This window comes from Equus quagga, chromosome 4, assembly GCF_021613505.1.
Source record: "Equus quagga isolate Etosha38 chromosome 4, UCLA_HA_Equagga_1.0, whole genome shotgun sequence".
Taxonomy (NCBI): domain Eukaryota; kingdom Metazoa; phylum Chordata; class Mammalia; order Perissodactyla; family Equidae; genus Equus; species Equus quagga.
In genome coordinates, this window is record NC_060270.1 from 70,333,460 (window position 1) to 70,354,977 (window position 21,518).

General features: G+C 44.5%; 1 long non-coding RNA gene across 1 annotated transcript; it reads left to right on the forward strand.

Moving 5' to 3' along the window:
* The first annotated feature begins 1,290 nt into the window (after positions 1-1,290).
* On the forward strand, positions 1,291-5,383 carry LOC124238391 (uncharacterized). The gene is made up of 3 exons (XR_006888302.1): positions 1,291-1,345; positions 1,450-4,334; positions 4,816-5,383. It is a non-coding gene; the product is annotated as an uncharacterized LOC124238391 (long non-coding RNA).
* Positions 5,384-21,518: the final 16,135 nt, after the last annotated feature.

The following is a 21,518-nucleotide window of genomic DNA, read 5'->3' on the forward strand; positions in this document are numbered from 1 at the left end:
GAGTTGGTTTCTGTCCACTGCAGCCAAAGGACTCCCCACAATGACAGTGGTTCTAACGAGGCTGATGGTGTGTGACCCCATTTCCCAGATGAGGAAACCGAGGTTCAGAGAGACTCAGGCGGCCAACAGCCCAAGCTGGTAAGTGGGAACTAAAGCTGAGACCTGCTGCAGCTGGGCCTAGCGCTTGACCAGCCGATTGGGGGAAACCTGAAGAGCCCAAGGATGGACCCACGGACCTCCAACGGGGACATAATCTCTGCCTAGATGGGCTCCCATGTGGCCCGGGGCACTGAAAATACAGACAGATCCTACCTTCAAGACAACCTTACTGAAGTGGGTACCGTCATTCCCATTTAGAGACGAAGAAACTGAAAATCAGAAAGGCTGGGTGGCCTGTCCAAGGTCACAGAGCTGTCATGTGAATGGGCCAGGAGGCCCTAGTGGCACGCCCCGTGCCCTCCCCCCACCCCCCCGCCCAGCACTGTGCTCAGCCAGGGAGGGGTGTTCTAGGCGCAGAAGGCCAAGCCGTGCTACACACAAATCAGGATTCTACACATTAAAATAAAATTGCACGCACAGTGGTATGTACACTAGGTGCCGATGATGAGAGCTAAGGTTTAGTAAGTACTTAGCACGTGCCAGCCCTGTTCTCTGTGTGCACTCCATCAGCAATCACAACTCACTTAGTACAGACCCGTTTAGTAATCGCAACTACCCTGTGAGGTAGGTGCTGTTCTCCCCATTTTACAGGTGAGAACTCTGAGCACAGAGAGGCTCGGTCACCTGTCCAACGTCACAGTCGGCTGCTGGGCTGTTGGTTGTCTGGGCCGCGCCCACACTGAAGCTGGGGAGCAGGGCGTTCCTGTGCACCAGAGGATGTCAGAGCCGACCATGGGGACAGGGTCAGGGCTGGCACTGCGCACACAACGAGACAGGGACCTGTTCATCCCCTGCAGCCACAGGTCGCGAGTGCCTGCTCTGGGACTGCCGGGCGGGCCCATGACACAGAGTCAAAGAGACTGCCATCTGTCCCTCAAGGTCACTGTCGTTAGGGAAGATGGCCCATAAACAGGCAGGGGGCCAGGGAGCCAAGGCAACAGAGAGGGTGCTGTTGACACAGGTGGCTTTGGAGGGGGTCAAAATGGGGTCCGGGGAGAGTGGGGGTTGACTCAATTTTTTACAATTTATTTTTAATAAAATTTTAGACGAAATAAGTTGAAAACAGCCGTGCAGACGTAATAATCATTATTGACATCTGTAATTGGTGACTTGGCATCCAGGTGTCACAGGGCTGTGTTAATGGACCAGGTTGTTTACCTCTTCACTGCGTCCTGGGTTTTTGCAGGTACGTGAAAGTCGTATTAAGAACCTTCCAACCACAAACCCCAGTGCCTGTGTTTCACTTCCTGCCCAGTAAGTGACACCCCCCTCTCCTTCCCCTGACTCTAGTAATAAAGGCTCCCACCGTGCTTTTCCCTGGCTCCTCCTGCCTCGGACCAGCCCCAGGGCTTCCGCAGGCGGCTCTGCACGGTGTGGTGTGGTGCGGCATGCCCCATCCTCTTGGGAATTGTGAGTAATGAACTCTTCTTTCAAGGCTGTCATCTCCGTGTCTGTTGTCTTACCAGTCCTGATTAAAACAGAATCCCAGGCACGTTCTAAAGCAGCAGAGACGGGAGGGAGGGCGTTCCCAACTGTGGGAATGGCGTGTGCCAACCTGGAGAGGCAATGGAGGGAAGATGTTCTGCTTGTGTGGAGCGGGGGCCGCAAAGCACGTGTGGGAACCTGAGGCCGGAACAGGAAAGGCCTGGGCCCCAGGGAAAGGAGCCTGGACTGGTCGGGGCCGGGGGATGGGGGGGGACCCGGGAGGGAGCGGGGCCTGGGCGAGGCGGTCTGATTTCCCCGCTGCCCTGTCTAAACTGACCCCTCCCGTGTGCTCCCCCTTGCCTTCCTCTCTTTGCTGTCTCCCTGATCACTTGACGCTGTCTAACATACCATTTCATCCCATTTGTTGGTCTTCGTTGCCTTCCTTCTAGAGTGTGAGACCCACCAGGGCAGGGATGCTCGTCTGCTCTGTCCTCTGCCGAGCCCCCTGTGTCAGAACGGTGCCGCCCACGGTGGGTGCTCAGCAAACACTCGTTAAATGAACGCACGACAGGTGCTGGACATCTCACCCTGGCAGCCCCGTGGATCCCAAATGCAGGGTGGCCTGGGAGGCGGGGGCGATGTGGGGTAGAATCGTGCCCTTGGTCGTGGGGTTGGACAGGCTATGCTGGGAGGAGACGCCCTGTGAACCCAACTTCATTGTAGCCGCGTCCATAGAGCTTTTTTAAAGCATCGTTGCGCTAACTCCTCTGCGTTCACAGGATGAGCTCTCAGCTAGGAAAATCCCAGGCAGGAGTCAACTGGATGGTGAAATTTCAGTCTGAGAGAGAAAGCCCTTGGACTTCTTCCTGGAGTTCCCAGCCCCGGGCCGGAGCCTTCCACAGGGTCCCACGGGGGATTCCAAGACCCCCACTTCCAGATGGGGAAGGTGCAGCCCAGAGAGGGGCCGCACAGCAAGGAAAGAGGCCTCCTGGAGCCACAGGCATGGTCCCGAGCCCCCTTCTGCCCCCTCTCCCAGACCTCAGATTCCTGGCCTCCAATCCATCACTGCTGACAGGCTGAGTGACCGCAGGCAGGGCACCACCCTCCCTGCTTGTGCATTGCCATCCTGGGGACAAGGACAAGGCAGCTCCAGCTCCTTCCCCAGGTTCCTCGAAGCCTCAAGCAAAAGCAATCAGCACAGGGCAGCCGTCCTAACAGAGGACAACCAGGCTTGGGATCAGTCAGATTTGCCCTGGGCTGCCAGGTAGGGGCTGAGCGACCTCCCTGAGCCTCGGTTTCCTCATCTGCTAAAGGGGCTATGAGACCGATGTGTGTAAAACAGCTAGCACAGTGCCCGACACAGCAGTAAATAGTGGCCTTATTGTTATTGTTATTTATGTATTTATTTGTATTATTACAGGTAGTATGGTGGACAAGGTCAAAGGCCAGAAAGTGAAAACTCTTGTGAATATTTTCCCTCCAGGCCCACTTCTGGCACTGGGCCCACCACCCCCAGAGCCCCTCCCGTCCGCTGTATCTCCCGATAATTTTTTCCATGAACAGGGTCTGAGAGTTGACTCTAGGAATCTGGTTTGTGAACAAAATGGCATGTTCTCTAAAAGAAATATTGCCCTTCGTGGTTCAGATAAACCTGCTTGGTTCAGTAATGGGACAGAAGGGAGGGGTGGGTGGCAGAGAAAGAAAATGTGAGAGAGAGAGAAAGTGACAGAGCGAAGGCTGCAGAGAGACAGAAGAAGTCAAGGCGGGAAAAGGAGCAGAGAGGAAGGAAGAGGTAGAGTGGGCAGCCCAGACGCAAAGACAGAGGGAAAGGAAAGACAGGGAGACAGAGATGAACCAACAGACCCGAAGCAAGCGAGGGAGGGTGAGGTCAGCACCCTGCAGCATCCAGTGGGGCCGGTTTGTCCCGGCCGGGTCCCGTGGGCCCCTCTCCCCTATCAGGGCTGTCAATCTCTGGCCTGGTGAGTTGAAGGGAAATGAGCCTTGAACACGTCGTTCTGGGTAGGAACAAACACCCTTGCAGGCAGCCTGCTCTCTGAGGGTGGCAGGGGGTAGGGGGTGGACAAGGAGGGTCTGTCCAAGCCCTAGGGTGGGGCTCTGTGAACCAAGAATAGTCCCTGTGAGGAGAGCTGGGTCCCCAGCCAGGTCTAGGGCCCAGGGGCGCTCTGTGTCAAATTCGTGGAGAGTCAGGCCCAGGGTGGGGTGAAGAATGTGGCCTGGTCGGCTCTGGGTGTGAACCGCCACCGGGAGCAGGCAGGACCAGATGCAAGGGCAAGGCGACAGCACCCCCAGTCCCCAGGCCCGATGTGCCCCGGGGCCTCTAGCCTTTTGCCTCGACTCCAGAACAAGACCTTCTTCCCTTCATGCTCACACAGCAGGGCCAGGGCTGTGTCCACACAGAATCACCAAAGAAAACATTTCAGTCCAAAGACAAACATGAGCGCTTCTCCCGTGAGCAGCGCTGAAGACACTTTGACAAACAGCCTCACAACCCCCGTTCCGCACTCTATGGCTTTCCAAGGCCTTCCCCGTTGTCTTTGAGTTTCTCGAAGGTTTGCTTTCACAAGTTCCCCTCTGGCTCCAAACCTGCTCCCACTGCATCAGTTCTGTTTATGATCATCTCCCATCTTGTTACCTGTGAGATGCACGAGGACCCTGAGTGGAGGTTCAGCCCACCCCAAACCGAATGGGAGACAGCTTCATCCCGCAGCTCCTTTTACCAGATTCTGCAGGTGGGGAGAAGGGCTGAACAGCACAGAGCGAAGCTGCTCCGCGGGGCTGGTCCTGCTCGAGAGCCCGCCAGCCCAACCCCCCCAGGAGGAGCTCCTGCGTTCACCCACACAGGCTGGCCTCAGGCCCCGGCCGCCAGGCCTCCTCGTCCATCCCCATTCCCTCTGTCCTAGCCCCTTTCCTCCAGGACTTGCCCATCTCCAGGAAACCCTAGTTTCTCTCTGTGTCTCAGGCGGAGGTTTCGGCTCCTCTGAGTTCCCTCCTCAGCCCCTCTCAGCTCCTGCTCTGCTCTCAGCCCAGCAAGAGAGACTTCCCCTTAACAACACCCATCCCTCTTGGAAAAAGCTGGGTTTTGTTAAATAGTGAAAACTTCCTTCCACACAGACTCCTGAATGTGGCTGGTCTGCAGACCCGACTCCTAATGGGGCAGGTAACTCAGAGAAGGGGAGCTCTTGATGCAAAAGGCTGTCTGTTCACTTCCAGATTCCCAGCCAGTTCGGCACCTCTGTCAATGGTGTTAAGAAGATGCCCGGAGCAGCCTGCAGCCAGCGCAAGCCTGCCCCATCCCAGGCCTCAGTCCTGTCCTCCTCTGTCCTTCCGATACTGCAGCCGCATGTCTCTGAACAGGAGCCGCGTGCCTCCCTCACGTGGGGCTCAGGGGCTCTCAGTGCTCTCCGGTTAAGGTCCCGACGCCTCCGCGCCTCCACACGGCCTTCGAAGCCCTTCTGCGATGAGCGCCTGCCCACTTCTCCAACGCAGGGGCTGCAGCCCAGAGTCCACCTGGACCATTCCACTTCCCCACTGTGCCCTGACCTTGCAGAACCTGAGGCTGCAGACGCGGTTCCCTTTGCCAGGAGCATCCTTTTCCATCTCCTTCACCTGCTTCCTCCCGCTTACATAGGTGCTACCTCCAGCCCCAGCATCCCTCCCTGGATTCCTCACCCGTCCTCCTGCCCCATCCCTGAGAATCTTTCCCATTCATCCCCAGTGGCTCAGGTGGCAAAGTGCAGCGACCCAGAGCCTGGACCTGGAAGTCCTAGCGGGGCTCCTGGAATCTTACAGGGTCATCACTTTGTTTCTAAAAGTCAAGACGTTGGAACCAAATATATTTTACAAAATTCTTTTTCTCAGACTCTTCATTTCCTCCCTATTTCCCTTTGTATTTTGGGAGTCTGCATGGGGTCAGGAAGGCCTGCTTGAATCTGGTTCTGACTCTTCCCAGAGGAGAGGCTTCAGGCAAATTCTTGAGCTTCTCAGTCTCTTCTGGGTCTCAGTTTCCTCCGTGTGAGGTGGAGAGAAGCTGCTCTCGCAGGCGCTGTGAGGGGGAGCAGTGTGTGGCGCCAGCACTGCGCGCTGAGGGGCTCTATGGCAGAGGCCTGATCGCCGTCTTGACTTTGATCATGATGATAGAACAGCTTTGGCCTTCAGCCGTCTCCCGCAGACAAACGCTGTGAGGCTCTGGGACTTGGAGAGACTGGCCTGGGTGAGGTGGGAAGGAGGGACCAGGAGGGGAGGAGAAAGGAGGGGAGATGGGGGCTGGTTTTCTGAGTTCCATACTCAAGAAAGGATGCCACAAAGGCAGCAGCTGGAACACAGGGACCATGTGGAAAGTTCTGGTGCAAGCTGCTTTTCAAAAATCAGAGAGGCACAGTGTGAGCTCACCACAGCCCCCCGAGTCCTGCCCCAGCCTCTCCAGCTTTTCCCTGAAAGCTACCCCTCCCGCTTCCTGCTCCTTACAGGCCCCAAGCCTGTCTGGACTCCTCCCTGGCTTCTCTGGGGACCTCTTGCCCCTTGGCCCAGATGGCCCCCCCCCCTCCCCGCGCGCGCACACACACACTCCTTCATTCAACCCTCGACATTGACTGAGCACCTGCCAGTACGCACACTCAGAGAAGACGGAGCCCATCCCCAAGGGGCTCTCTCAGAAGCTGATGATGGAGAAAGCACATGACATACCTATACCCAGGCTTCAAAGGGAGGGCCCGGGGGACACTTGAGCCCGCGGAAGGGGGTTGTTCCCAAAGGAGGCCACGTTGAGAGAGTCTCAGGTCAGCAGGCGTCTACCGAGGGGAATCGCGTGGAGAGCAGGAGGCGAGGAGACAGCTCGAGCAGGCGCAGAGGAGGGGTGAGCACGGTGGTGGTGGGTGCATGGGGGTCCAGCGCTCCTGGGGGTGAGAGCGAGGGGAGAGGAGAGCTGGGCCTCCTCAGAACGTGAGGACTCTCTCCAGGGAGCAGGGCAGCCTCTGGGGTAAGAGCAGAGGGTGGGACTCGATACACTTTCTTTTCAGAAGGAGCACATTGGCCACCAAGTGTGGAGGATGATTCGAGAAGGACAGGTTCATTCAACAAGCATTTAGGAAGTGCTCGTGCCTGACTCAGTGCCAGGCCCTGGGGACACAAAACTGAATACAGTAGCCCCGCCTTATTCACTGGGGATACATTCCAAGACCCCTAGTGGATGCCTGAAACTACAGGTAGTACCCAGCCCTATAGATATTATGGTTTTTCCTATATGTGTGTAGCTATGATAATGTTTAATTTGTAAATTAGGCACAGTAGGAGAATAGCAATAACTAATAATAAAATAGAGCAATTATAACAATCTACTGTAATAAAAGTTACCATAGATCCTAGCAACCTCAGCATATGATTTTTTTTTATTTCCTTATTAAATCAAGAACTTTCAGCTTTTCACTTACAGGAAGCGCTTTATGGCTCCTCAATTTAAAACTTACCAATTGCTTATTTCTGAAATTTTCCATTTAATATTTTCAGACTGCCGTTGACTGCAGTAACTGAAGCCGCGGGAAGTGAAGCCGCGGATCGGGGGCCGCTGTGCTTCCCGCTGCCTCCTCTTCAGTTGCGGCGTTGACAGTGTCACCTGCGCTTCATCGCCGGGGCCCCACTGCCCTTCTCTCTTCTCGGTTGGAGGCATCTGCCCAGGGCTCATGATTGATCGGGGAAGACAGACGTGTCATGGCAGCGCAGCCAAGAGGACTTCTGTCGTGATGCCCTGGGGAAGTGGGGACAAGGAGCAAGGCCAAGAAAGGGTCACCAACCAAAATGGGGTCAATCCAAAAGAACCAGGTGATTCGGCAGTATCTCGAGAGTCTGTGTTATGCTCCAAGTCCAAAGTGCAATGCCTGCCTTGAAAGCGTTTCTGGTCTGGCTGTAAACATATATATAATTGTTTATTTATAATTGTATAACATACAATTTTTATTTATAAGTAAATATAATATATATAATTTTTATTATGTATGATTCCATTTATATAGAATTCTAGGAAATGCAACCTAAACTGTAGAGGCAGGAAACAGATCGCTGTTTGCCCGGGGTAGGGATGGGCAGCGAGAGGGCAAGGGAGAGACTATAAAGGGGCACCAGAAAACTAGTGGGGATGCGATGCTTATGGTTTCGATTGTGCTGAGGATTTCCTGTGTGTCTGCAGGTCGAAATCGATCCAATTGCAGACTCCAAATATGTGCAGTTTATTGTGTGTTGATTTCACCTCGGTAAAACTGTTCACCGGGAACGTAGTTGCCATAGGAAAGGGTGGGGTTGTGACCAGAAGGGGACTCACAGGAAGCTTCTGGGGCCCTTGACTTGGGTGGGAGTTACACAGAAGTTCTTTTTTTTTTTTGAGGAAGATTAGCCCTGAGCTAACTTCTGCCGCCAATCCTCCTCTTTTTGCTGAGGAAGACTGGCCCTGAGCTAACATCCATGCCCATCTTCCTCTACTTTATATGTGGGAGGCCTGCCACAGCATGGCTTGATAAGCGGTGGGTATGTCTGCACCCGGGATCTGAACCGGTGAACTCTGGGCAGCCCAATTGGAACACGCAAACTTAACCAGTGTGCCACCGGGCTGGCCTCCAAAAGTTCTTTTCATTACAACTGTTTAAGCTGAATATGACACTTTTTATGTTTTATCCACTTTTCTGTGATTGTTATACTTCACATTTTTAGCAGCTTTATTAAGATAAAATTCACATAGTGTACAATTCACCCATTTAAATTGTACACTTCAGTGAGTTTTAGTGTATTCACAGACATGTGCAACCATCACCACAGTCAATTTTAGAGCATTTTCATCACCTCAAAAAGAAGCCTCATACTCTTTAGCCATCCGCCTCCGTTTCCCCATCCCCACCCCACTCCCAGCCCTAAGCACTTACTGCTCTATTTTCTGTCTTTATCAATTTCTCTGTTCTGGACATTTTATATGAATGAAATCATACAATATGTGGTATTTAGGGCCTTGTTTCTCTCATTTAGCACAATATTTTCAAGATTCATCCATGTCGTAGCATGAATCAGTGCTTCATTCCTCATTATGGCTGGTCAACATTCCATTGCATGGATATACAACATTTTGTCTCTTCATCAGTTGCTGTCATTTGGGATGTTTGCACCTTTTGGCTATTATGAATAATCTTGCTGTAAACATTCATGTACAAATTCTTTTTATTAAGATAATGTTTTTGGGGCCGGCCCGGTGGCGCAGCAGTTAAGTTCACACATTCCGCTTCGGTGGCCTGGGGTTCATTGGTTTGGATCCTGGGTGTCGACATGGCACTGCTTGGCAAGCCACGCTGTGGCAGGCGTCCCACCTATAAAGTAGAGGAAGATGGGCATGGACGTTAGCTCAGGGCCAGTCTTCCTCAGCAAAAAGAGGAGGATTGGCAGCAGTTAGCTCAACGCTAATCTTCCTCAAAAAAAAAAAGATATTTTCATTTCTGTTGGAGAAATGTTTATGAACATTTGAAGAATGTTTTCATTCTTCATACACCTAAGAGTGGAAGTGCTGAGTTGTATGCTAACTCTATGTTTAATTGTTTGAGGAACTATCAGACTGTTTTCTAAAGTGTATGTACCGTTTTACATTCCCACCAGCAGTGTAATAGGGCTCCAATTTCTCCACATCCTTGTCAACACTTATTATTGTCTGACTTTTTTATTCTAGCCATCATGGTAGTTGTGAGGTGGTATCTCATTGTGGTTTTGGTTTGCATTTCCCTGATGCCTAATGTTGAGTATCTTTTCATGTGCTTATTGGCCATTTCTAGATCTTCCCGAATAGACAGGTCATTTACCCATTTTTAAAATTGGGTTGTTTGTCTTATTATTGAGTTGTTAGAGTTCTTTATTCTGGACACAAGTCTCTTATCAGAAATATACTTTACAAATATTCTCCCCCATTCTGTAGGTTGTCATTTCACTTTTTTGATGGTGTCTTTTGAAGCACAAAAGTTTTTAATTTTGATGAAGTGCAATTTATTTACATTTTTCTTCATTGCTCATGGTTTTGGTGTCATATTCAGAATCCTTTGCTAAATCCAAGTTTATAAAGATATATGTTTTCTTCTAAGAGTTTTTATAGTTTGAGCTCTTACATTAAGGTCTTTGATCCATTTTGAGTTAATTTTCGTATATGGTATAAGGTTGGGGTCCAACTTCCTTTTCTGCATGTGGATATCATTTATCCCACCATCATTTGTTGAAAAAACTATTCTTTCCTCACTGAGTGGTCTTGGCACTAATGATGAAAATCAGTTAGCCATGGATGTGTGGATTTATTTCCAGACTCTCAGTTCTAGTCTATTGATCTATATATCTATCCTTGTGCCAGTACCACAATGTCTTCATTACCATTGCTTTGTAGTTAAGTTTTGAAATAAAGAAGTGTGAATTCCCTTACTTTGTTCTTCTTTTCCAAGGTTGTTTTGGCTCTTCTGAGCCCCTTAATTTGCAGGTGAATTTTAGAATCAGCTTGTCAATTTCCACAAAAAAGTCAGCTGGATTCTAGTGGGGATTGTGTTGAGTCTGTAGATTGCTTAGTCAAGTATTGCCATCTTAACGAGGTTAAGTCTTTCAATCCATGAATTTGGGATGTTTTCCAATTATTTAGATATTCTTTCATTTCTTTCAACAATGTTTTGTAGTTTTCAGTATAAATTTTGTACTTCTTTTGTTAAATTTATTCCTAAGTATTTTATTCTTTTTGATTCTATTTTATTTATTTATTTATTTATTTTAATTTTTCCTTTGTTCTCCCCAAAGCGCACACCTCCCCCCCCATACATAGTTGTATATTTTTAGTTGTGGGTCCTTCTAGTTTGGCATGTGGGACGCCGCCTCAGCATAGCTTGATGAGTGGTGCCGTGTCTGTGCCCAGGATCCAAACCTGCAAAACCCTGGGCTGCTGAAGCGGAGTGCACGAACTCAACCACTCGGCCATGGGGCCAGCACCCTTGATTCTATTTTAAATGGAATTGTTTTCTTAATTTTATTTTCAGGTTGTTTATTGCAAATGTATAGAAATACAATTGATTTTTTTATATTGACCTGGTATCTTGCAACCTTGCTGAACTCATTTATTAATTCTGACAATTTTTTCATGGATTCCTTAGAATTTTCTGTATACAAGATCTTGTCATCTGCAAATATAATTTTACTTCTTCCTTTCCAATCTCAATTTCTTTTATTCATTTTTCTTGCTTAATTGACCTAGATAGAACCTCCAGCACAATGTTGAGCAGAAGTAGTGAGAGCAGACATCTTTCCTTGTTTCCAGTCTTAGGGAGAAAGCATCCACTCCTTCACCATTAAATAAGATGTTAGCTGTGGGTTTTTTGTAGATGCCCTTTACCAGGCTGAGGAAGTTCCCTTTTATTCATAGTATATTAAGTGCTTTTATCATGAAAAGATGTTGAATTTTGTCAAATACTTTTTCTGTATCTGTTAAGATGATCATATGATTTTTGCTTTTTTATTTTACTAATGTGATTATTAATTGATTTTCAGATGTTGAGCCAGCCTTGCATTCATGAGAAAAATTCCACATGTATTTCATTTTATATGTTGCTGGATTCAGTTTGCTAGTATTTTCTTGAGAATCTTTGCATCTGTATCTGTAAGCGATATTGGTCTGTAGTGGGTTTTTTTGTGTGTGATGTTTTCGTCTGGTTTTGGTATCAGGTTAATACTTGCCTTTTAGAATGTCTTGGGTACTGTTCCCTCTTCTATTTTTTGGAAGTTTGTCAAGAATGGGTATTAATTACTCTTTAAATGTTTGGTAGAATTCAGCAGAGAAGCCATCTGGTCCTGGGCCTTTCTTTGTGGGTAGTTTTTTGATTATTCGTTTAATCTTTTCATTTGTTATAGGCCTATTCAATTGTCTATACTTCAGTCAGTTTCAGTAGTTTGTGTCTTTCTAGGAATTTTCCCACTTCATCTAAGTTATCTAATTTTCTGCATACAATTGTTCACAGTATTCCTTTATAATCCTTTTTATTTCTGCACAGTCAATAATAATAGTGCCTCTTTCATTTCTTATAATTTAAGTCGTCTTTTTTTCTTGGTCAGTCTAGCAAAGGATTTGTCAATTCTTTTGATTTTTTTCAAAGAACCACCTTTCAGCTTCATTGATTTTCTCTATTTTTTTTCTATTCTCTAATTCATTAATTTCTACTCTAATCTTTATTATTTACTTCCTACTGCTTGCGTTAGCTTTAGTTTGCTCTTGTCTTTCCAGTGTCATAAGGTAGAAGGTTATTGATTTTAAATCTTTCTTCTTTCCTAATATAGTGATTAACAACTATAAATTTCCCTCTTAACACTGCTTTAGCTACATCCCATAAGTTTTGGTACATTGTTTATTCATTTTCACTCATATTAAAATATTTTCTGATTTCCTTTTTGATTTCTTCTTTGACCTGTGGTTATTTAAGAGTGTATTGTTTGGCTTCCACATATTTGCAAGTTTCCCAATTTTTTTTCCTGCTATTGATTTCTAATTTTATTCCATTATGGTCAGATAACATACTTTGTATTATTTCTCTCTCTTTAGACTTATTGGGGTTTGTTTTATGGCCTAGTATATGGTCTATCCTAGAGAATGTTCCATGGTTGCTGGAGAAGAATCTATAGACTATTGTTGTTGAGTAGAGTGTTCTATAGATATCTGATAGGTTTAGTTGGTTTATAGCGTTGTTCAAGTCTTCTGTTTCCTTTCTGTCTAGTTGTTCTATCCATTATTGAAAGTTGAATATTGAAGTCTGGAACTGTTATTGTTGAGTTGTCTACTTTTCCCTTCATTTCTATCAGTTTTTACTACATGTATTTTGATTCTCTGTTGTTAGATGCATATATGTTTATAATTGTTATATCTTACTGATGGATTGACTCTTCTTAACATTTAAAATATCCCTCTTTGTCTCTAGTAACATTTTTGTTTTAAAGTCTATTTTCTGTGATATCAGATATTACAATAGCTACTCCAATTTCTTGCAGTTGCTGTTTGCATGACATACGTTTTTTTGATCCTTTAAAGTTATCTGTATCTTTGAATATCATGTGTGTGTCCCATAGACAGCATATAGGTAATCATTCTTTTTATTCATTCTGACAATCTCTATCTTTTTACTGGATTATTTAATTCATTCACATTTAATGTGTTATTGATATAGTTGGATTTATGTCTGCCATTGCAGTTTTTGTTTTCTATGTCTCATGTCATGTTTGTTCCTCTATGCCTCATTTACTGCTTTCTTTTATGTTGAGATTTTCTAATGCAGCAATTTAATTTCTTTAATTTTTTTCACTATTTTTGAGGGTTTTTTAAAATAGTTGCCATGCAGTTTACCATATATTTATTAACTTACCCGAATCAGTTTCCAATTTATACTAGATTATTCAAGTGACATATAGAAATATTACTTCAATATAGCTCTATTTCCTTTCTACCTTTTTGTGGTATTATTGTTATACATATTACATCCATTTTGTTACCAAGCCAACAATATGTTATTATAATTATCAGTTTACCATCTGTAGTCATTTCCTTAGCCTGGTGCAGCTTTTCAGATGTTTTCAGATGCTTCCACCCACCTTCTTTGTGCTGTTATTGGCAAATACATCACACTTCTGTATGTTATAGGCCCAAATATGCATTCTATGCGTGTTATTTTATACAATTGCTTTTTAAATCCATTAGGAAAAGAAGGGAGAAAATACGCATTTTTACTCTCTTTTATAATTACATAATTATTTTTACCGGTGCTCGTTCTCTTGTGTGTGGATTCAAATTATCATCTGGGGTCACTTGCTTTCACCCTAAAGAATGTCCTTTAGTATTTCTTGCAGGGTGGGTCTGACAACAATAAGTTCCCTCAGTTTTTATTTATCTTGGAAAGTCTTTATTTCGCTTTCATTCTTGAAAGATAGATTTTGTAGAGATAGGATTCTGGATTGCTGACTTTTTCTTTGAGCACTTTCGTTTATCCCACTGCCTTTTGGCTGCCATTGTTTTTGCTGAGAAGTTCATTAATCTTCCTGGGGTTCTGTTGTGAGGAGTGAGTCATCTTTCTCTTGCTACTTTCAAGATTTTCTCCTTCTATTCGCTTTCAACATTTTAACTATGATTTATCTATTTCTGTATCTCTTTACATTTATCCTACGTGGAGTTTGTTGAGCTCCCTGGATGTGTAGGTTATCATTCTTCAATAAATTTAAGAACTTTTAAGGCTTTATCTTTTCAAATGTTTTTCCGACTTCTTCCTCTCTCGCCTTTGCTTCTGGTATTCCCATTACATGTATATTGGTGTGCTCAATTGTGTCCCACATTTCTCTGAGGCTCTCTTTGCTTTTCTTTGTTCTTTTTTCTGGGTTCTTCCACTTACATAATCCCTACTGATATATCTTCAAGTTCATGTATTCTTTCTTCTGCCAGTTCAAATCTACCATTGAGCCCTTGTAGTGAATTTTTTATTTGTTATTGTACTTTTAATTCCATAATTTACATTTAGTTCCTTTTAATAATTTCTCTTTTTATTGGTGTTCTCTATTTGATGCAACACTGTCAGCACACTATCCTTTACTTCCTTGATCATGGGTTCCTCGAGTTCTGTGAACATGTTTATAATGACCACTTTGAAGTCTTTTTCTAATAAATCTGACATCTAGTGTCTCTCACAGGCAGTCTCTGTTGCCTGCTTGTTTCCAGTGTGTGAGTCATACTTTCATGTTTCTTTGCATGCCTTGTAATCTTTTTCTTGGAAACTGGACATTTTAGACAATGTATTAAAGCAACTCTGGGTACTACTCTGCTCCCTCCCCCCTCCAAGGTCTTGTTATTGTTATTTTCTTGTTTATTTGTTTGGTGATTGGCTGGATTGTTTTAGCAAAGTTTATTTCCCTCCCACAGCATTCAGCCTTTGATGCTGCTCCTGGGAGGTACAGCTTTGGCTATGCTCACAGTCCCCCTGGGAGGAAAGTGGCTTGGGAAGGGCTCTCTTCCTCTTCCCCTGACCACACCCAGCTTTTAAACTCCATTCCTTGCTCCATTGTTTTCAACAATATCCTGGGGGCATAAATTGCTCTACAAGTTATCCAATCAAATTCTCGCTCCTTTTAAGAAATAGTTTCTGGGGGCTGGCCCCATGGTGCAGTGGTTAGGTTTGGTGCACTCTGCTTCAGTGGCCTGGGGTCTCGGTTTCAGATCCCCAGCACAGATCTAAATCACTGTGTCAGCCATGCTGTGGTGACAACCCCCCATATACAAAATAGAGGAAGGTTGGTACAGATGTTAGCTCAGGGCAAATCTTCCTCAGCAAAAGAAGAAAAAAAGAAATAGTTTCTGAGGTCAGTGTTTGATTTTTGTTCTAATCGTAGAAGGACTCCTCCCAGCTGTCTTATTCCCTGCTTCTGTCCCACAAAGCAGGCAGCCTACAGTTTAACCTATATCTTGAATTTCCTCTCAAATGCTTCTCACCACACCTTCCACTGTTCTCGAGAGCACTATCAGGCTTGAACTTCCTCATTCTCTGTTGCAAATAAAATTGGTTTCTCTGGGAAGAGATAAGGCACTATTTGTTTTATGGCCTTTTTCTCCCCCCAGGAAAAATCTTCTGAGCCAAGGCTCTGGAGCTGTGGGTAGGGACAATAACAAGCTTCTCTCTGGGTGACACTCCTGCTGTAGCAACTGGGCATTCTGTGAGTGATGGTGGGGAAACAACCTGGGGTCCCCTCAGCTTGCCTTTCTTGGTGTGGAAGCTCCACCTTACAAGCCAGGGCATGGGGGGTTCAGAGCCCCAGTATGCTTGACACACCATGCCCAGGGTAAAGCCTCCATTCCCTGTGCAGGGGGAAAGGCTACCCCCGCCTCTCAATCACCTCACCCAGGACTTAGCTTCACCAACAAGTAGTTGGGACTAGGATGAGAAATGCTGAAGTCTTGCTCCTCCCAGTAGTAAAGCCCTCTCACTGGATGCTGGGGAGAGAGGGGTCCTGTGTTCTTGGCTGCAGAAGTCTGAAGGGGCGTCTCCACCTCACTGAGGCGGGGTGGGGGAGGGAGGGAGCAGTCTTGGTTCAAATACCACAGACTCTGGTTTCTTACAGAGTTTTCATAAATGTTCATAAATGTAACAGAGTTTTCATAGATGTTTCCTGTTTGCTGTTCACCCTTAGGACCGTGTTCCAGAGGCTTTAAATGTTTTGTTGCTTTGTTGGGCTTTTAAAAAATAGATTTCAACAGTTTCACTGGGGAGCAGGTCAGTGCAGCTCTTCAAATTGTCATGCTGGAAGTTGAGCTATATTTCATGTTTTTAAAAGTTTAAAATTTTTAAAAATGTATACCCAGGTCTATATTATGGTAGAAGTATTGAATATTTCAGGGAAGTTATCTAAAAGAGATGTAATAATCATTCAGATTCATGAATTTTCTTATTACTTTCTCCCTTAGTACTAGACAGTTCAGATTTAAGTTGCACTATACATAGTCCCTTATTTGATTTTATAAATTATGTGTATCTTTACATTTCTCTTAGAAATTGAGATTAGTTTCTATTTTGTTCACAGGCCCATCTTTATTCTAATTGCTTTTAGAAGATAAAACAAAAGACTACAATTAAACAATATCTCTGTAAGCCTCAAGGTGGCCTGTGTGTCATGGAATTGTCATCTGCCCGTTTGTTCTGGTGGTTTTAGGTTTATAGCAACGTTTCATAGATGGCTACTGGGAATATTGCATCCCTTACTTTATTTATGCAGCTTTGCCATTCCTTGTAGGTCTAGTATCTCTGTCATCCCTCTGGGTGCATTATTATATTCATTTTATTCACTGATCCTGTCTCAGGTGGTTCATTTCTTTTCTGTAGGTGGTAGATTTCCTTTTTGCCCTTTGTGCCTCATCCAGAAATCCTTCCATTCAGCTGCTTCAAAATGCTTTGTCCTGGTGTGCAGTGTATGGTGAAGAACCCATATATTTATTCTTTCTGTTCTTCCTCCTTCTTTCCTGACATGCCAAGATTCTGTATTTTATCATTTCCTCTCCATTTCAGGAAATTCCTTTGACCATTCTTTTAGTGTAGATCTGCAGGTGAAAAATTATCATAGTTTTCCTTCATCAAGAATGTTTTGATTTCCCTCTCCATTCTCGAGGGATATTTTCACTGGATGTAGAATTCTAGGTCAACAGTTCTTTTCTTTCAGTACCTGAAAAATGTTACGTCACTTCCTTCTGGCTTCCATGGTTTTTGATGAGAAATTCACTGTTATTTGAATTGTTTTTCACATAGAAATATAGTATATAGTGTTGTTTCTCTCTCACTGCTTTCACAATTTTTTCTTCCCTTTAGTTTTCTGGAGTTTGATCATGATATGTCTTGGCATGAACTTCTTTGGGTTTATCCTCTTTGGATTCACTCAGCTTCTTGAATCTGCAGATTTATGTATTTTGCCGAATTTGGTAGAGTTTCAGCCACTTTTTCTTTGATTGTTCTGTTGGCTTCCCACTTTTCTTCCTCTCCTCTTGGATTCTGATCACATAAACATTAGGTCTTCTGTTATCATTTTACAGGTCCCTGAGGCCCTGTTCACTTTTTCAGTCTATTTTCTCTCTGTTGTTCAGACTGAGTGATTTCTGTCGCTCTGTCTTCAGGTTCACTGGTTCTTTTCTCTGTCCTCTTCATTCTACTGCTGAATCCATCCAGTAAGTTTTTCATTTCAGTTATTTTTTTACTTCAAAAATTGCCATTTTGTCCTTTTTTGTGTCTTCTATTTCTTTGCTAAGATGCTTTTTTTTTCTTTGCTGAGATTTTGTTTTCATTTGTTTCAAGTGTATTTGTAATTGCTTGTTGAAGCATTTTTACGATGGCTGTTTTTAAAATCCTTTTCAGATAATCCCAACATCTCTGAAATCTCAATGTTGTTGTTTGCTGACCATCTTTTCTCATTCAAGGTGAGATTTTCCTGGGTTTTGGAATAACAAGTGATGTTTTATTGTACCCTCAGCATTTGGGGCATTATGCTATGCAACTCTGGTTCTTACTTAAATTTTCTGTTTTAGCAGACATCCTCTGACACCGCTCCAGTGGAGAAAAAGTCAGGAGAGGTATGCCACCTCATTACTGCCAAATGGGGGCAGAAGTCCCTTGGTCTCCATTGGCACCCTGGAGACAAAGGGTACCATGTTACTGCTAGATGGAGGTGGAAACCCAGGCTCCCCACTAAGCCTCCTCTGATACCATCCTGATGGGGAAGGGAGGGGCAAATCATTGCTGTTCCCCACATGGTCTGCAATGACACTTCAGTGGGAACCTGGGAACCTCCTTACTGCCAAGGAGGGATGAAAGTCCCAGCTGCCCACTTGGCCTTCTCTGACACTACCACAGTAAGGGTTGTTGGGGCACCTTGTTACAGCCTGGGTGAAAGTCTCAAGTCCTACTTGGCTTTTGCTGAAGGGGATGGGGGGCATCACAGTTTTTTCTGTTGTGATTGACTGGAGTTGAGTGGTTATTGTCTAAAAGTTTTCTCTCTGCTAGGCTGCCCTTTTCCTGGTCCTTGGGCTAGACATAGCAGAGTTTTGTTGGGGCTTTTTTTTGTCTATGCTTCTTGGCATTTTGAGTTGCTGACTGTACAACCCAGATAATATACCCAGGGTATACTAGACAAGCAAACAAACAACAAACCCAGGGACTCGTCCTTGGGTCCCAAGGTCACTAGCCAATTTACTTTCTTCTCTTCACCTTTCAGAGTCTTCTTAGGTTTGTTGTATGTCTAATGCCCAGGGTTTTGGCTGTACTTAGCAGGAACAATAGGAAGAAGTGCCTAGCTTGGAATATATTCTCTGTGTAAGACAACATCTGTCTTGCCTTGTCCTAACCATTCTGTATAATTAAATGCTTTCCACTTCCCTTTCTCACCCTTCAGTTTGACATTCCTTGCTTCACCAGTCCTCAAAGAAGTTGATGGTAGGTGGCAAGGATAGGAAGGATTTGTTTGCAGTTTGTTTTTAAGAAAAAGTGGTGCTACCTGCCCCTAAACACCTCAGCCTTTCAGTACCACTAAGTTTCCTGGGAGAAAACAAATCCAAGAGCCACATGAGTAGTAGCTCCATGACACACATTTGTTTTTGCTTCAAAATCCACTGGTCATCTCCTATTTGTCCAAGGCACTGTGTAAATCCAGAAACCATCTCCCTGCTTGAAGTGGGGAAGGTATGCAGAAACATCTGATGGTATAATTCAATCCTGAAGAAAATACACCACTGGAGATTTACTTTAGCATCCTCAGACAAATCTTTGGGTGAGTCAGCCTTCAGTGGATAGAGGCCTTCATATTTCCTGGCATGGAGAAGCGGGGATGCCTTGATGAGCATCTCCCCAGCTTAGCTTCTGAATCAGTTGGGCAGTCTGCAGGGTAGGACCCTGGAGTCCACTCAGATCCACCCTCAGTACCCCATTCCTTGTCTCAACACACCCCAGTGTGAGGGAGAGAAAGCTTGCTTTGCCCCATGGTGGCTTGGGTGTAAAACCCCATCCAGGCACTTACTAGCTGATGTGAATTTGGCCACATTTCCTAAACTCTAAATCTCTGTTACTTCCTCTGTAAAATGGGAATAATAGAAGCTAACTTATGGAGTTGTTATAAGGAATAGAAATGGTATGTGAAGTTTCTGGAATGTAATTTCCTTTTGATATATGTAAGCTATTATCATAGTTAAAGAACTCCAGTGTATAAAAGGCTTCCAGTGTAAATATTTTAGACATCATGAGAAGTGCACCCGTGTACATGTGTGTGTGTGTGTGTGTGCGTGTGCATGTGTGTGGATGGTTATATTTTCCAGTGAGGGGGGTGGTACTGGAAGCATATTTTGCATACAACTGCTAACTTCAAACCAGCCCTATTCCTCAGCCGTTACTCCCCTGTCTTGGCCCCGCCTCCATGAAACCTTGAGCCAGCCAGTTTAATGACAAGGTTATATTGTCCTTGTTTTTTCCACATTAAATATTTAAGATGCTTAAAATTTCCTGTGCCAAAGGAACATTCTAATCTCACAGCTTGCAGCCAAGCCCAGAAACACAGGAGCATGTTAAAAGGCCTCCCTCAAGCTAAGGGTAAGCATTAATGGAGTACAGTTCTTAGCCGATCATGGATTAACAGGGAGGATTAGCATATAAATAAGACTTCTTTGAATTTATGACCACACTAATATCACTTTTTCCATTCACTTTTCTTAGCTGAGCTGTAAGGTTCCTGGGTTTTACTGTTCTGATTAAACAGTTAATCTGAGTGTAACTGTCGATAGTCCTTAGATGCTGTCATTTGGCCTGAAGAAGATTGAATCAGTCAGGCATATCTACAAGTCTGGGCATGGCAAGGTTTCATCCACATGCCGATTCCCATTGCTTTGGAATGGCTGCCTGGAGAAGATGGAGACAGATTCTGTGGCCTAATCAGGCCTAGCTAAGAAAGAGAGCTGTAATTGATCTGTCGTGTCTGCAATGGGCTAAAAGATGGGGAAGTCCGAGACGCGCTGGGTGCTTGCAATCCCCGCATACCCCAGAGCAGGGCTGGCAAACTCTTCTGTCAAAGGCCAAATATAAAGTAAACATTTTAAGTTTGTAGGCTAAATAGCAATCTCTGTCACATATTTTTCTTCCTTCTCTTCCTCCTCTTTTTTTTTTAAACATTCATTTCAAAACATAAAAACCATTTATAGCTTGTGGGGCATACCAAAACAGACCATCTGCTGGGTTTGGCCCACAAGCTGTATAGCTTGTCAATCTCTACAATAGAGGCTTAAACATTAATTGCCCTCATTTATGCAAATATAACAATCTTTTTAGCATACATTCTGGTCAGAATTGCTTTTCCTGAAAACATATAATTGAGTGAAAACAATATTAATATCTAACTTGTTTTTTCATAAAAAGCAATTCTTTTAAAAAGTAACATAAATATTAAGGAACTGATATCAACAAGAAAAAGATAAAATTATAGAGCAAGTCTTAAAGAAATGTAGCACTCACACACCAATACCATTCAGTTAACCTAAATAGCAATTTCTCTGTTTATGAACTTTGTGTGTATCTTCCTTTGATGCAAAAAAAACCCCAAAAAACTGTAGACTTCTCCACTCATGCTTGCTTTGGGCTGGTCCACGGTGGCCCACAGGTGGCTTCTGTCTGTTCTGGTTACGGTTTTACAGCTCCTGTGGCATCTTACTTACAACAATTGCTGACATGAGATGTCATTTGAAAAACCCCTTTAGCTCAAAGATGTTTTTTTCTCTCTCCTAAGTTCTTCCAAAAAGAAATCTATCTTTCTGTTTTCTTTTCACTCATCATTAGAATAGAAAAAAGAAATTCCATGGGTTGAGGATAGTCCACAACTTACAATTCTCCATGGCCCCCACTTTCCCATCACTATAAAGAAATAATATAAGGTGTAACTGATGTGTATTTGAATAATTTGTCGGCTGAACAAGTTGCTGGATTTAGAGTGAACCCCTTCTTTCCTCTCTGAGCTGCTTCCTGTTCACTCGTAACCTAGTTGTGATCAAACTCTGAGCTACTGAGAACGATATCGCCGAGTGAGTTATCTACAAGCAGTGTCATTTACCCCCCAAAATTTCTGCCCCAGACTGTAGATCAACCTTTTTTGCTTTTCAATGCTGAGCTTTAAATGGGTCTTTTTGGTTTTTTAAACAAGAGAGTTCTGGAATGTGCAGCCGAATCATGCAAAGATTTTTCTCTCAGCTTTTTGAGGTCTAATCAACATGTAATAAACTGCATATATTTAAAATAAAAATTATGTTAAGTTTTGACACGTGTATACTTGGAGACCATCATAACCAAGTCAATGAACGTGACCATCAGTCACAGAAGTTTCCACCTGCCCTG